This window comes from Ranitomeya variabilis, chromosome 6 (assembly GCF_051348905.1).
Source record: "Ranitomeya variabilis isolate aRanVar5 chromosome 6, aRanVar5.hap1, whole genome shotgun sequence".
Lineage (NCBI taxonomy): Eukaryota > Metazoa > Chordata > Amphibia > Anura > Dendrobatidae > Ranitomeya > Ranitomeya variabilis.
The window spans coordinates 87410827-87425385 of NC_135237.1; the positions used below are offsets into that span (position 1 = coordinate 87410827).

The 14559-nt window shown below is 48.2% G+C and overlaps 1 long non-coding RNA gene across 1 annotated transcript; it reads left to right on the forward strand.

The window, feature by feature from the left end:
• The first annotated feature begins 5297 nt into the window (after nt 1-5297).
• Nucleotides 5298-6545, forward strand: LOC143783468 (uncharacterized). The gene is made up of 3 exons (XR_013217189.1): nt 5298-5403; nt 5480-5566; nt 6398-6545. It is a non-coding gene; the product is annotated as an uncharacterized LOC143783468 (long non-coding RNA).
• The last annotated feature ends 8014 nt before the right edge of the window (nt 6546-14559 follow it).

Genomic DNA, 14559 nt, shown 5'->3' on the forward strand with positions numbered 1-14559 from the left:
GCGGACTCCCAAGATTCATATGTCTGATACAGAACTAGAGTATGTTGCATACATAGATATATTTATTCTTATGTTTGATACAGAAGTTGAGTAATGTGACTAGATAGATATATCTTCATGTAGACATTGAAACAGAAAATGAATTTAATGGGTCTTCAACCAAATGGAACACGAGAGCACATCTACCCCACAGAATGTAGTGCATAATACATGCTAAAAGTTATGACACGTAATAACAACAGTTGTGCTACTGCTGAACATGCTGCCATGGGACAGCCCCTGGCCCATTGAAAAAGTTACAGTACTTCTCCCTGCAGATCATAGCATCATCAGTAGTGTTGAGCGATACCGTCCGATACTTGAAAGTATCGGTATCGGAAAGTATCGGCCGATACCGTCACAGTATCGGAATCCAATCCGATACCGATACCCGATACCAATACAAGTCAATGGGACTCATGTATCGGACGGTATCCCTGATGGTTCCCAGGGTCTGAAGGAGAGGAAACTCTCCTTCAGGCCCTGGGAACCATATAAATGTGTAAAAGAAAGAATTAAAATAAAAATTATCGCTATACTCACCTGTCCGACGCAGCCGGGACTTCAGCGAGGGAACCGGCAGCGTTGTTTGTTTAAAAATCGCGCTATTACTTGGTTACGTGAATTCCCGGCTTGTGATTGGTCAGGTCGGCCATGTTGCCGGGACGCGGACCAATCACAGCAAGCCGTGACGAAATTACGTCACGGCTTGCTGTGATTGGTCCGCGTCCCGGCAACATGGCCGCCCTGACCAATCACAAGCCGGGACGTCACGGGAGGCTGGACACGCGCTCATTTTAAAATGGGCGCGTGTCCAGCCTCCCGTGACGTCACGGCTTGTGATTGGTTGCGCCGCGATCAACCAATCACAAGCCGGGAGGCTGGACGCGCTCATTTTGAAATGGGCGCGTGTCCAGCCTCCCGTGACGTCACGGCTTGTGATTGGTTGCGCCGCGATCAACCAATCACAAGCCGGGAGGCTGGACGCGCTCATTTTGAAATGGGCGCGTGTCCAGCCTCCCGTGACGTCACGGCTTGTGATTGGTTGCGCCGCGATCAACCAATCACAAGCCGGGAGGCTGGACGCGCTCATTTTGAAATGGGCGCGTGTCCAGCCTCCCGGCTTGTGATTGGTTGACCGCGACGCAACCAATCACAAGCCGTGACGTCACGGGAGGCTGGACACGCGCCCTTTTTAAAATGAGCGCGTTTCCAGCCTCCCGTGACGTCACGGCTTGTGATTGGTTAATGGCGGCCATGTTGCCGGGACGCGGACCAATCACAGCAAGCCGTGACGTATTTTCGTCACGGCTTGCTGTGATTGGTCCGCGGCCCGGCAACATGGCCGCCCTGACCAATCACAAGCCGGGACTTCGCGTAACCATGTAAAAGCGGGAATTTTAAACAAACAACGCTGCCGGTTCCTGCGCTGAGGTCCCGGCTGCGTCGGACAGGTGAGTATAGCGATATTTTTTATTTTAATTCTCTATTTTACACATTTTAACATTAATGTTGTTCCGATACCCGATACCCGATACCACAAGAGTATCGGAATCCCGGTATCGGAATTCCGATACAGCAAGTATCGGCCGATACCCGATACTTGCAGCATCGGAATGCTCAACACTAATCATCAGAGTTCCTTCCGGATCCCAGACTTTCCAAGCCAGAAACCCTGTGCTCGTCTAGACGCCATTCGCCCTGGGTTACATCTCCGTTTGCAGGGTCAACAGAGTCAACATACTGTGGAGGGCTGTATGCACTGGCATCACGGCGGCGGAGAAAGTTGTGCAGGACGCAACAGGCAAGCACCACAGAGTCAATAGACGTTAGTTTCATGTTTAGTGGAGTGTGGAAAACCCGAAATCGGTTTGCCATAATGCCAAAAGCATTCTCCACAACGCGGCGAGCTCTGGAAAGTCGGTAATTAAAAATGCGCCGCTCCGGTGTCAGAGTTTTCTGGGAGAAGGGCTTCAGAAGGTTGGGATGCAGTGGGAACGCCTCATCTCCGACAAACACAAAGTTCAGGTTTTCAGTAGTGTCGCTGTTGGGCGGCAAGGCCAGTTTGTGTTCTTTCAAGCGTTCCCCAAAATCGGTGTGCTCCAAAACTCCGCCATCAGAAACTCTACCATTGATCCCTACAGCCACACTTATGAATTCATAGTTAGCATTAACGAGGGCCATGAGAATAACGCTGAAATATCCCATATAGTTGTAATAAAAGGAGCCGGAGTGTGGTGGTTGGGTGATGCGGACATGTTTCCCATCCAAGGCCCCACCGCAATTAGGGAACTGCCACTGCTGCTCAAATCCCTGGGAAATCTGTTGCCAATCATCCGGGGTCTCCGGGAAAGGCATGTAAGTGTGGTGTAAAGCAGAGATAATTGCTTTACATGTCTCTGGGATGAGGACGCTGAGCAGGGTTCGGGAAATAGCTGCGCAGTAATGCAAGTCTTGCATAGACCTGCCAGTCGCCAGGAACCGCAGCGTGACAGCCAGTCTCTCATCCACAGGGATAGCAGCTCTCATCTTGGTATTTTGCCGCCTGATATAAGGTTCCACACCTGCAAGCAGCACATTAAATGAATCCTCAGACATTCGCAGGTAGTTCCGGAAATCATGTGGGTTGTTCTCCTGCAGTTCCCTTATAAGGCCCATATGGGACAATTGATTCCTCTTCTGCAGCCACTGTCTGGTCCACATGCGGCGCTGTCGCTTTGCACGATTGTTTCGCGCTTGAGCCTCCTGCAGGTTGTGAGCTTCTACCAACAACGCAGCCGCAACAATCACAGGTACATCCGAAAGAGACATGGCAACCTGAGAAAGGAAAAAAAATAAATAAATAAAAAATTACTACATATGATTTGTTTAAGTGACACAAGACATTCAATACTGTAATGTAGCGTTTACACATATTTTTTTTTGCCGCTTATAAGGCAAAGTTAACATTAGCGTTGCGTTTGGCGCTTCCGCGGCAATGCATGTGTCATGCGCCCCTATACTAAAGATGGGGGCCGCATGGACATGTGTTGCCCTAGCGTTTTGTGACGCATGCGTCAGGGCGCAGAGGACACCGCATGATGCATTTTTTTGGTGCCCCTAAAACCATTTAAAAGTTAATGCATGTGTCACAAAATGCTGCATTGGTAATGCATTTACATTTGCATTCTGAGTTGCGTGTCCGACGCTGCACCGCTCAACAAAAAATGTTAACAAAAGATTAAAGGTACAATACATATACATGGCTAATAAACAGCGTTGACACAACAGCCGTTCCCCATGGATACCCAAACCACTGAAACACAGAAACAAGGACGATGAGCGCTGCGGCTTGATAACAAGAACGCCAAAAAAAAAAAAGGGGATTTCTGGAGCCGGCGTAACAACCGCGACGCTGTGCAGAAACTGAGACGCTATAGCGATGCGGATCGCGCGTCAACACACGTGAGTCCCTCCTCTGGGCGTGGTTAGGTGGTTCAGCGTTGTTACAGGCAAAATGGCGGCGCGCCAACGTTCAGCTCCTCTGGGGCGGCCTGAACTTGTTTTTTTTGTGCAAAAAATGTATGCCCTGGATTATGAGGGCCTGGAGACTGGACCTGCCCACCCCAACCTCCACAAGCAGGAGGTGCTGCGCCGCATTCAGCATATAATGGAGAGGAGGTTCGCCATCCGCCGCAGTGCGCTGCAGCTGCGGAAGAAGTGGGCTGACCTCCGCTACAAGACCCCACAGCTTCTGGCAGAGTTGCGGACGGAAACAAGGCGTGGTAAGTACCAGTATGGGGGAATCGGGTGCGGCGCGGTGTGTACGTCGTAGTGTGTGCGGCGCGGTGTGTGCTCTGTATTGTATGTGACGCGGTGCTGTGTGTGCTCCGTATTGTATGTGACGCGGTGCTGTGTGTGCTCCGTATTGTATGTGACGCGGTGCTGTGTGTGCTCCGTATTGTTATTCGGCGCTGTGTGTGCTCCATATTGTGCGCGGCGCTGTGTGTGCTCCATATTGTGCACGGCGCGGTGTGTGCTCCATATTGTGCACGGCGCGGTGTGTGCTCCATATTGTGTGTGGCACGGTGTGTGCTCCATATTGTGTGTGGCGCGGTGTGTATGTCGTAGTACTGTGTGCGGCGCGGTGTGTGTGTGTGTGTGTGTGGGGGGGGGGAGGCGCCGAAATGAATTCTTGCCCCGGGTGCTAGAAACGCTAGATACACCTCTGGGTTGGAATGTGAAAAATGGTCAGGTCAGGGGTTACAGAATCTCCACCGAGATATAAAATTTTGGGATGTCCGCAATTGCCGTGCGGGGGAATCAGGAAACGCGCGCTGCCATGAGGCACTTCCTAGTTATGCAATAATACGTGTCTCAGGCCAGGTAGACCATTCAATACCAGAGCCCCCAGACAATGCAGAGTCTAGCATCACTGGGAAGAGTGATCTCTATTTTCTGTATATGTACGTACATTTGGCGACTAAAAAATTCATTTGGCTCCTAACTTTTGCCGCCAATGGCGCCTAGGTATTTTTTTTACATTCTGGAGCCCTGTACTTTTGGTGTCTAAATATTGCGGTTCTTTCATGTTTGTGTAGAGAGACATCGCAGGCAACAGGCACCAGCACCGGCCAGCACGCCTCCATCCGCCACCAGCGGCGGCCCACAGTCCGGGACATCACGTATGTTAACCATTATTCATTGCAATTTTATTACTGCATACGGGACATTAGAGGGGAGCATTTCATTTGGCTCCTAGCTTTTGCTGCCAATGGCGCCTAGGTATTTTTATTGATTCTGGAGCCCTGTACTTTTGGTGTCAAAATATTGCGCTTCTTTAATGTTTGTTTAGAGAGACGGCGCCGGCAACAGGCACCAGCACCGGCCAGCACGCCTCCATCCGCCACCAGCGGCGGCCCACAGTCCGGGACATCACGTATGTTAACCATTATTCATTGCAATTTTATTACTGCATACGGGACATTAGAGGGGAGCATTTCATTTGGCTCCTAACTTTTGCTGCCAATGGCGCCTAGGTATTTTTATTGATTCTGGAGCCCTGTACTTTTGGTGTCAAAATATTGCGCTTCTTTAATGTTTGTTTAGAGAGGTGGCGCCGGCAACAGCCACCAGCACCAGCCAGCATGCCTTCATCCGCCACCAGCGGCAGCCCACAGCCCGGGACATCACGTATGTTAACCATCATTCTTTGCAATTGTATTACTGCATACGGAAAATTAGAGGGGAGCTAAAATATTGTATACATTACAGACGCAGTAAGGACCAGGCGCGATAGCACCCCACCGCAGGCCACAACACCACCCTTCCGCCACTCATCATCCTCCCCCGGGTCGGCGGCATTCTCCCCAGAGGCCACCATTCGTAAGTGACCAAAACTGCGAGTGCTTCACCACAGCGTGTTCAATTGTTAACCAGATATGTATTTGCTTCCTTTTAGCTGCGGCAGCTGTGGCACGAGCGAGGGGATGGGAGGTGAGCAGCTCTTCCACCTCTTCCGGGGATGAACAGCCGGCGTCCCTTCTACGTAAGTATACAGACAGTGGGAGGGGTTATCGGTGGGATGTCACATTTGACTAGTGTTGAGCATTCCGATACCGCAAGTATCGGGTATCGGCCAATACTTGCGGTATCGGAATTCCGATACAGAGTTCCGATACTTTTGTGGTATCGGGAATTGGTATCGGATCCATATTCATGTGTAAAATAAAGAATTAAAATAAAAAATATGGATATACTCACCTCTCCGGAGGCCCCTGGACCTTACCTATGTAACCGGGAGCCTCGGTTCCTAAGAATGAGCCCGTGAAGGACCTGCAATGACGTCGCGGCTTCTGATTGGTCGCGTGAGCGGTCACATGAGCGGTCACGCGACCAATCAGAAGCCGCGACGTGATCGAAGGCCCGTCACGCACTCATTCTTAGGAACGGAGACTCCCAATTACATCGGTAAGGTCCAGGGACTTCCAGAGAGGGGAGTATATCCATATTTTTTATTTTTTTTATTTTACACATGAATATGGATCCCAGTGCCTGAAAGAGTTTCCTCTCCTTCAGACCCTGGGAACCATTCCGATACTTTGCGTCCCATTGAAATGCATTGGTATCGGGTATCGGTATCGGCGAGATCCGATATTTTGCCGGTATCGGCCAATACTATCCGATACCAATGCATATTGGAAGGTATCGCTCAACACTACATTTGACAATGACAAGAGCGATAAAAAAAAAAAAAAAAAAACATTCTCGCCCTCTGGGACAGGACCAAATTGAGTGTGTAGTAAATCTCAGGGAATGTTCACACATGCCGTATTTACAGCGTAATCACCGTCCGTTCTCCGACCTCTTCTATCCACAGAATCGACCACCGTGAGAGAGCTGCTGGCCAAGCAGAAGCGGCTGGAGGGGACAGCAGAGCGCCTGCTGAAGCAGGTGAAACAGCAGGGACGCACGCTGCGACACCTGTTAGCCCACCGCCGTGGGAGGATTTAGTTTTTTTTTGTTTAAAAAAAAAAAAAAATGTTTAAAAAGTTGTTTTATAAAAACAAAGTTATTATTACCTTTATTTTGTGTGCTGTTTCTATTTACTAGCAGAGCAGGCCAGGGCCAGCCAAGCCAAGGCAGACACAAAAGAGTTGGTTTACCTTTCCATAAAGTGTGCAAAAAAAATGGCAGACAGCGCAAAAGAGTTTGCAAACAACATCCTAAAGTGCCTCCATCTTGTGCGTCCGCTTGCCAGATGCACAAGATAGCTGCCAGAGATGTTTTATACATCATTATACTGTGTACGTAGATAAGCATTGCTACATAGCCATAACTATACACAAAAGAAACAAACAACAACTCAAAGATTTTTCTTACCGTTGATGTGCAAGAAGAGAACCGATGAAGATGCTGGCAGTATAGAGTACGGCGTTCCGGACAGAACATTCACGGAGAAGAGATCGTAGCTGGTGAAGGACGCTGGATAGGCAGAAGAACGTGAAGACGCAGCTCTCAAACAATATGAATCAGTCGCTGTAGAGTCGCTGTTTATATTCCGGGACGCCGGAACGTCACATCCTGGGTGTCTCCCAGTGGAAAAACACACCTATCTGGCTACGCTTGTAATCTGTCAGATCGTTACCACTGCTGTTTGACATGGAGCAAACAACCAGCGAGAACGATCTGTGAGTCGCTGTTACGTCACTGTATCGCTCCTGCATCGTTCGGTAGTTGGTGTGTTTGACGTCTCTACAGCGATCTAAACAGCGACGCTACAACAATCGCATTTTAGTCGGGTCGTTGTCTATATCGCTGCAGCGTCGTTTAGTGTGACGGTACCTTAAGGCGCGTGTTTAGTCGAACACATGGACTGAAGACAATGGCCCAGCAGACTTGACTTGCCATATGACAAGTGGAATGCACAACATAAAAACAAGCAGAGCAAGGCACATTGGAAGCCAGAGAACCAGAAGTGTAGACAAGAGCTGAAGTAATGTTAACAAGTCCTGGTAACTGCTTGGTATGCTTGCAGCAGATGGATTTTTAAACAGCAGGTTTGAACCAGTATGTCGATGTAGACCACAGGAGCAAGCAGAGATAATTGCACCATAATGTGAACATTCTCTAGATAATAGTTTGTAATGCTTACAGGAGATGATAGGTTAATCATCAGGTCAGGGGAGCAGTAGATACAGTTTGTAGAATTCACAGGAGTTTGCAGAGATGACTACAGTGTAATATAAACAGTCTCTAGAAAACAGTATGTAATGCTTGCAGCAATGATGGATTATTCAGCAGGTCTGAGGAACAGTAAAAATCCAGCTGAAGGAACTGGATTGTGCAAACTTCAAAACAAACAGCCACTGGACAATGAATGTTACAGAAAATTCAGACACACAGGTGTGTCCAAGTCACTCATAAAATGCCTTGAGTGAATACTCGCCACACGCAAAACTTGCACACGCGGAAAAATTGCCACATGCACAAAAGTTGCAACACGTGCAAAAGTTGCCTCACACAAAACTTGCACATACTCATAACGCACAACACATAAAACTCGCCACGCGCAAAACTTGCCGTGCGCAAAACTTGCCGCACACAACTTGCTACACTAACCTGTCACATGCAACTCGACACACAAAAAGTTGCTACACGCATGTCACGACACAAAACTCATCTCACAAAAGTCGCTACATGCATGTCGCCACACAAAACTCAACACACACAACTTGACACATGAAACTCGCCCTAAAACACACACAAATCTGGTATAATCCTTCAAAAATAAAAATCTGATTAATAAGCAAACTACAATAGCAATAAATGTACCATATAGGAAATACGGCAGCTGTCAGTCACATGACCTGTCTATTATGTGTATGTGTGAGCTAATATATACTGCCAGGTGGGAGGGCTTCCTGTTGGCTGGGGATTTATCAGGCTGCCAATAGCAACCAATCACAGCTCAGTTTCTATTTTGCTACAGTTAATTAATCTGAGCTCTGATTGGTTAATATAGGCAACAAAGGACATTCTCAGTATATCAAAGCTTGTGTGAGGTAATAGCATGTCTGTTGTGAACTCTATTTTTGGGCTCCCTCTAGTGGTCACAAGCGGTACTGTGTAGTGTTGTCTTTCTGCAGGTTGGCTTCATCACCTGGTTCGTTATCCTTGGTTGGTTTCCTATTTAGTTCACCTGGATACTCAGTTCCTTGCAGGGCCGGACTGGGACTAAAATTCAGCCCTGGCATTTGAAGTTACACAGGCCCACTTGTCACACGGTGACTGTATAATACCTTTGTACACTTGTAGGCAGGGCCGGTTTTAGGCAAAGTGGGGCCCTAGGCAAAGTTTAAAATGGGGCCCCAAATGCTAACATATTGCACATCACACAAAAGCATTTCGGTTGTATTTACTTACATGCGCTGATCTCAGGCCGCTAAATGAGTTTGATCGACCATACTGAAGTTGTTCAACGCTTGTTTCCCGGCCTCTTTCCACCGTCTGAGACAGAATGATAAGACAGAACGATCACTAACAGATCACCATACAGTATCATGTTATCAGCAGCACATCTACAGTTTACGCTGGCGAGGTGCTGCTGAGAACAATGATTTTTGTTCCGGCAAAAACAATCTGAATATGCAGCATTTTACTTGTTTAGTAAAATATACCCCATAGTCCTCCATATATTATAATGTGCACCATAGTCCTCCATATATTAAAATACACTGCTCAGTCCTCCACAGAGCATAATACACTCCTCATAGTGCTCCATATAGTATAATGCACCGCCATAGTCATCCATGTAGTACAATTCACTTCCCATAGTATAATGCACCCCATAGTTCTTCATATAGTATAACGTATTCCCCATAGTCCTCGATACAGTATAATGCAGCCCACATACAGTATAATGCAGCAACCACCCTACAGAGTATAATGTAACCCCCCATAGAATATAATGCAGCCCCCCCAATAGAGTATGATGAAATCACCCCTCATAGAATATACACTCACTGGCCACTTTATTAGGTACACCATGCTAGTAACGGGTTGGACCCCTTTTGCCTTCCGAACTGCCTCAATTTTTCGTGGCATAGATTCAACAAGGTGCTGGAAGCATTCCTCAGAGATTTTGGTCCATATTGACATGATGGCATCACACAGTTGCCGCAGATTTGTCGGCTGCACATCCCTGATGCGAATCTCCCGTTCCACCACATCCCAAAGATTTCATGTTGTTTACGCCAAATTCTGACCCTACCATCCGAATGTCGCAGCAGAAATCGAGACTCATCAGACCAAGCAACGTTTTTCCAATCTTCTACTGTCCAATTTCGATGAGCTTGTGCAAATTGTAGCCTCAGTTTCCTGTTCTTAGCTGAAAGGAGTGGTACCTGGTGTGGTCTTCTGCTGCTGTAGCCCATCTGCCTCAAAGTTCGACGCACTGTGCGTTCAGAGATGCTCTTAGGCCTACCTTGGTTGTAACGGGTGGCGATTTGAGTCACTGTTGCCTTTCTATCAGCTCGAACCAGTCTGCCCATTCTCCTCTGACCTCTGGCATCAACAAGGCATTTCCGCCCACAGAACTGCCGCTCACTGGATTTTTTTTCTTTTTCGGACCATTCTCTGTAAACCCTAGAGATGGTTGTGCGTGAAAATCCCAGTAGATCAGCAGTTTCTGAAATACTCAGACCAGCCCTTCTGGCACCAACAACCATGCCACGTTCAAAGGCACTCAAATCACCTTTCTTCCCCATACTGATGCTCGGTTTGAACTGCAGGAGATTGTCTTGACCATGTCTACATGCCTAAATGCACTGAGTTGCCGCCATGTGATTGGCTGATTAGAAATTAAGTGTTAACAAGAAGTTGGACAGGTGTACCTAATAAAGTGGCCAGTGAGTGTATATATAATACAGCCCCCCCCCCATAGAATTTAATGTAGCCCCAAATAGAATAGAATACAGCCCACCTCCCCATAGAATATAATGCAGCCCCATCAGAGTATGATGCAATCTACCCTCATAAAATCTAATACAGCCCCCCATAGAATATAATACAGCCCACCTCCCCATAATATATAATGCAGCCCCCCATAGTATAAGACAGCCTCCCCCATAGAATATAATATACCCCCATAGTATAACACAGCCTCCCCTACAGAACATAATATACCCCCGCAATAGTATATAACACAGCCACATAGTATATAACATGGCCTCCCCCATAGAATATAATATACCCCCTATAGTATATAGCAAAGCCCGCATAGTATATAGCACAACTTGCATAGTATATAGCACAGCCTGCATAATATATCACAGCCCGCGTAGTATACAGCACAGCCCACACAGGGGTATATAGAGCACAGCCCGCACAGGGGTATATAGAGCACAGCCCGCACAGGGGTATATAGAGCACAGCCCGCACAGGGGTATATAGAGCACAGCCCGCACAGGGGTATATAGAGCACAGCCCGCACAGGGGTATATAGAGCACAGCCCGCACAGGGGTATATAGAGCACAGCCCGCACAGGGGTATATAGAGCACAGCCCGCACAGGGGTATATAGAGCACAGCCCGCAGGGGTATATAGAGCACAGCCCGCACAGGGGTATATAGAGCACAGCCCGCACAGGGGTATATAGAGCACAGCCCGCACAGGGGTATATAGAGCACAGCCCGCACAGGGGTATATAGAGCACAGCCCGCACAGGGGTATATAGAGCACAGCCCGCACAGGGGTATATAGAGCACAGCCCGCACAGGGGTATATAGAGCACAGCCCGCAGGGGTATATAGAGCACAGCCCGCACAGGGGTATATAGAGCACAGCCCGCACAGGGGTATATAGAGCACAGCCCGCACAGGGGTATATAGAGCACAGCCCGCACAGGGGTATATAGAGCACAGCCCGCACAGGGGTATATAGAGCACTGCCCGCACAGGGGTATATACAGCCCAGCCCGCACAGGGGTATATACAGCCCAGCCCACACAGGGGTTTATACAGCCCAGCCCACACAGGGGTATATACAGCCAAGCCCACACAGGGGTATATACAGCCAAGCCCACACAGGGGTATATACAGCACAGCACAGGGGTATATACAGCCCAGCCCACACAGGGGTATATACAGCCCAGCCCGCACAGGGGTATATACAGCCCAGCCCACACAGGGGTATATACAGCCCAGCCCACACAGGGGTTTATACAGCCCAGCCCACACAGGGGTATATACAGCCAAGCCCACACAGGGGTATATACAGCCAAGCCCACACAGGGGTATATACAGCACAGCACAGGGGTATATACAGCCCAGCCCACACAGGGGTATATACAGCAGAGCCCACACAGGGGTATATACAGCAGAGCCCACACAGGGGTATATACAGCAGAGCCCACACAGGGGTATATACAGCAGAGCCCACACAGTATACAGCAGAGCCCACACAGGGGTATATACAGCAGAGCCCACACAGTATACAGCAGAGCCCACACAGTATACAGCAGAGCCCACACAGTATACAGCAGAGCCCACACAGGGGTGTATACAGCAGAGCCCACACAGGGGTGTATATAGCAGAGCCCACACAGGGGTATATACAGCAGAGTCCACATCTCGTCACCCCCCCCCCGATAATGGCCCCACAGTCCAGTTAAAAAAAAACAAACACTCTCCTCACCTTTCCTTTTGCCCGCGCTGCGCACTGCTCCTGGCTCCTGTCTCCTGTCTCGGCGGCTGCAGTCTGCCCGGGACACAGCAGGTGCGCGATGAAATGACGTCATCGCGCACCCGCAGTGTCAGAGGCAGAGCGGGGAATGATGGGAGAGGGGGCGTCAGGTGACGCTCTCTCCTCCGTCATTGCATTGAACTATTGAACTAGTTAAATGCGGCGGCGGCACTGGCGGGGGGGGGAGGGGGAGAAACAGTGCAGCGGCCCACTACTGGCACCGGCCCTTCTGGCATTTGCCAGAAGTGCCCGATGGCCAGTCCGGCCCTGGTTCCTTGCCTGCTATCAATGTATTCAGTGCTCTTCAGATTCCTGGTGACTACCTTGCTCCCAGTCTCTCCAAGACAAGCTAAGTTTTTGTTTGTTCAGTTTCTGATTATCAGCGTTCATCATGTTTTTTGTCCAGCTTGTTAAAATGTGATTTCTTACTTGCTGGTTGCTCTAGGGGACTGAGTTTCTCCCCTCACACCGTTAGTTGGTGTGGGGGTTCTTGAAATCTCAGTGTGGATATTTTGTAAGGGTTTTTTACTGACCGCATAGACCTCTTTTCTATTTTCTGCTATCTAGAATAAGTGGGCCTCTTTTGCTGACTCTGCTTTCACCCCTGTGTATGTGCCTTCCTCTTACCTCACCGTTATTATCTGTTGGGGGCTTCTATATCTTTTGGGGATTATTTCTCTGGAGGCAAGAGAGGTCTTTCTTTCTCTCTAGGGGTAGTTAGTTCCTCAGGCTGGCTCGAGACGTCTAGGATTTTAGACACGTTCACCGGCTGCCTCTAGTGTGGTTGGATAGGTTCAGTTTTGTGGATAGTCCAGTTTTCCACCTCCCTAGAGCTTGTCCTATTTTTAGTCACCTTGCTGGAGTAATTTGTGATCCTCAACCACTAAGGATCATAACAGTATAGCAGGCCAAAAAGTGTTTTATGCATCGCAGAAGTGGGATTAAAAGAAGACCTAAGTACTTTTTTTTTTTTTTTGTGCTGCAGTCTGTCTAGCTTCTTTCATCCCCTTGAACTCTGAGTGGTTTTGAGCTCAGCTGCAGACATGGATGTTCAGACTCTGACTTCTAGTGTGGATCATCTTGCTGCACGGGTGCAAAGTATTCAGGATTTTGTTATTCATAGCCCTATGTCAGAACCAAAGATACCCATTCCTGAGTTGTTTTCTGGAGATAGATCTAGGTTTCAGAATTTTAAGAATAATTGTAAGTTATTTCTATCTCTGAGACCTCGTTCCTCTGGTGATTCCGCTCAGCAAGTAAAAATTGTTATCTCCTTGTTGCGTGGCGACCCGCAGGATTGGGCTTTCTCTCTGGCGCCAGGAGATCCTGCATTGCTTAATGTGGATGCGTTTTTTCTGGCTCTTGGATTGCTTTATGAGGAGCCTAACCTTGAGAATCAGGCAGAAAAAGCGTTGCTGGCCCTCTTTCAAGGGCAGGATGAAGCAGAGGTGTATTGTCAAAAATTTCGGAAATGGTCAGTGCTTACTCAATGGAATGAGTGTGCCCTGGCTGCAAATTTCAGAGAAGGTCTTTCTGAAGCAATTAAGGATGTTATGGTGGGGTTCCCCACCCCTACAAGTCTGAGTGATTCTATGGCTTTAGCCATTCAGGTTGATCTGCTTTTGCGGGAGCGCAAATCTGCTCATCCTTTGGCGGTATTTTCTGAACAGGGACCTGAGTCTATGCAATATGATCGAACTCTGACCAGAATTGAGCGACAAAGTCATAGACGTCAAAATGGGTTGTGCTTTTACTGTGGTGATTCTGCTCATGTTATCTCAGCATGCTCTAAACGCTTAAAAGAGGTTGCTAAACCTGTCACCATTGGTACTATACAGCCTAAATTTATTTTGTCTGTTACTTTGATTTGTTCTTTGTCGTCCTACTCGGTTATGGCCTTTGTGGATTCGGGTGCTGCCCTGAATCTGATGGATTTGTCATTTGGCAGGCGCTGTTGTTTTGTCCTGGAGCCTTTGGAATTTCCTATTCCTCTGAGGGGAATTGATGCTACGCCATTGGCTGAGAATAAACCTCAGTATTGGACGCAAATGACCATGTGCATGACTCCCGTTCATCAGGAGGTGATTCGCTTTCTTGTTCTGCATAATTTACATGATGTTGTCGTTTTGGGTCTGCCATGGCTGCAGGCTCATAATCCAGTTTTAGATTGGAAAGCTATGTCTGTGTCTAGTTGGGGTTGTCAGGGAATTCATGGCGATACTCCATTGGTGTCTATTGCTTCTTCCACTCCTTCTGTGGTCCCTGAGTTTTTGTCTGACTACCAGGATGTATTTGAT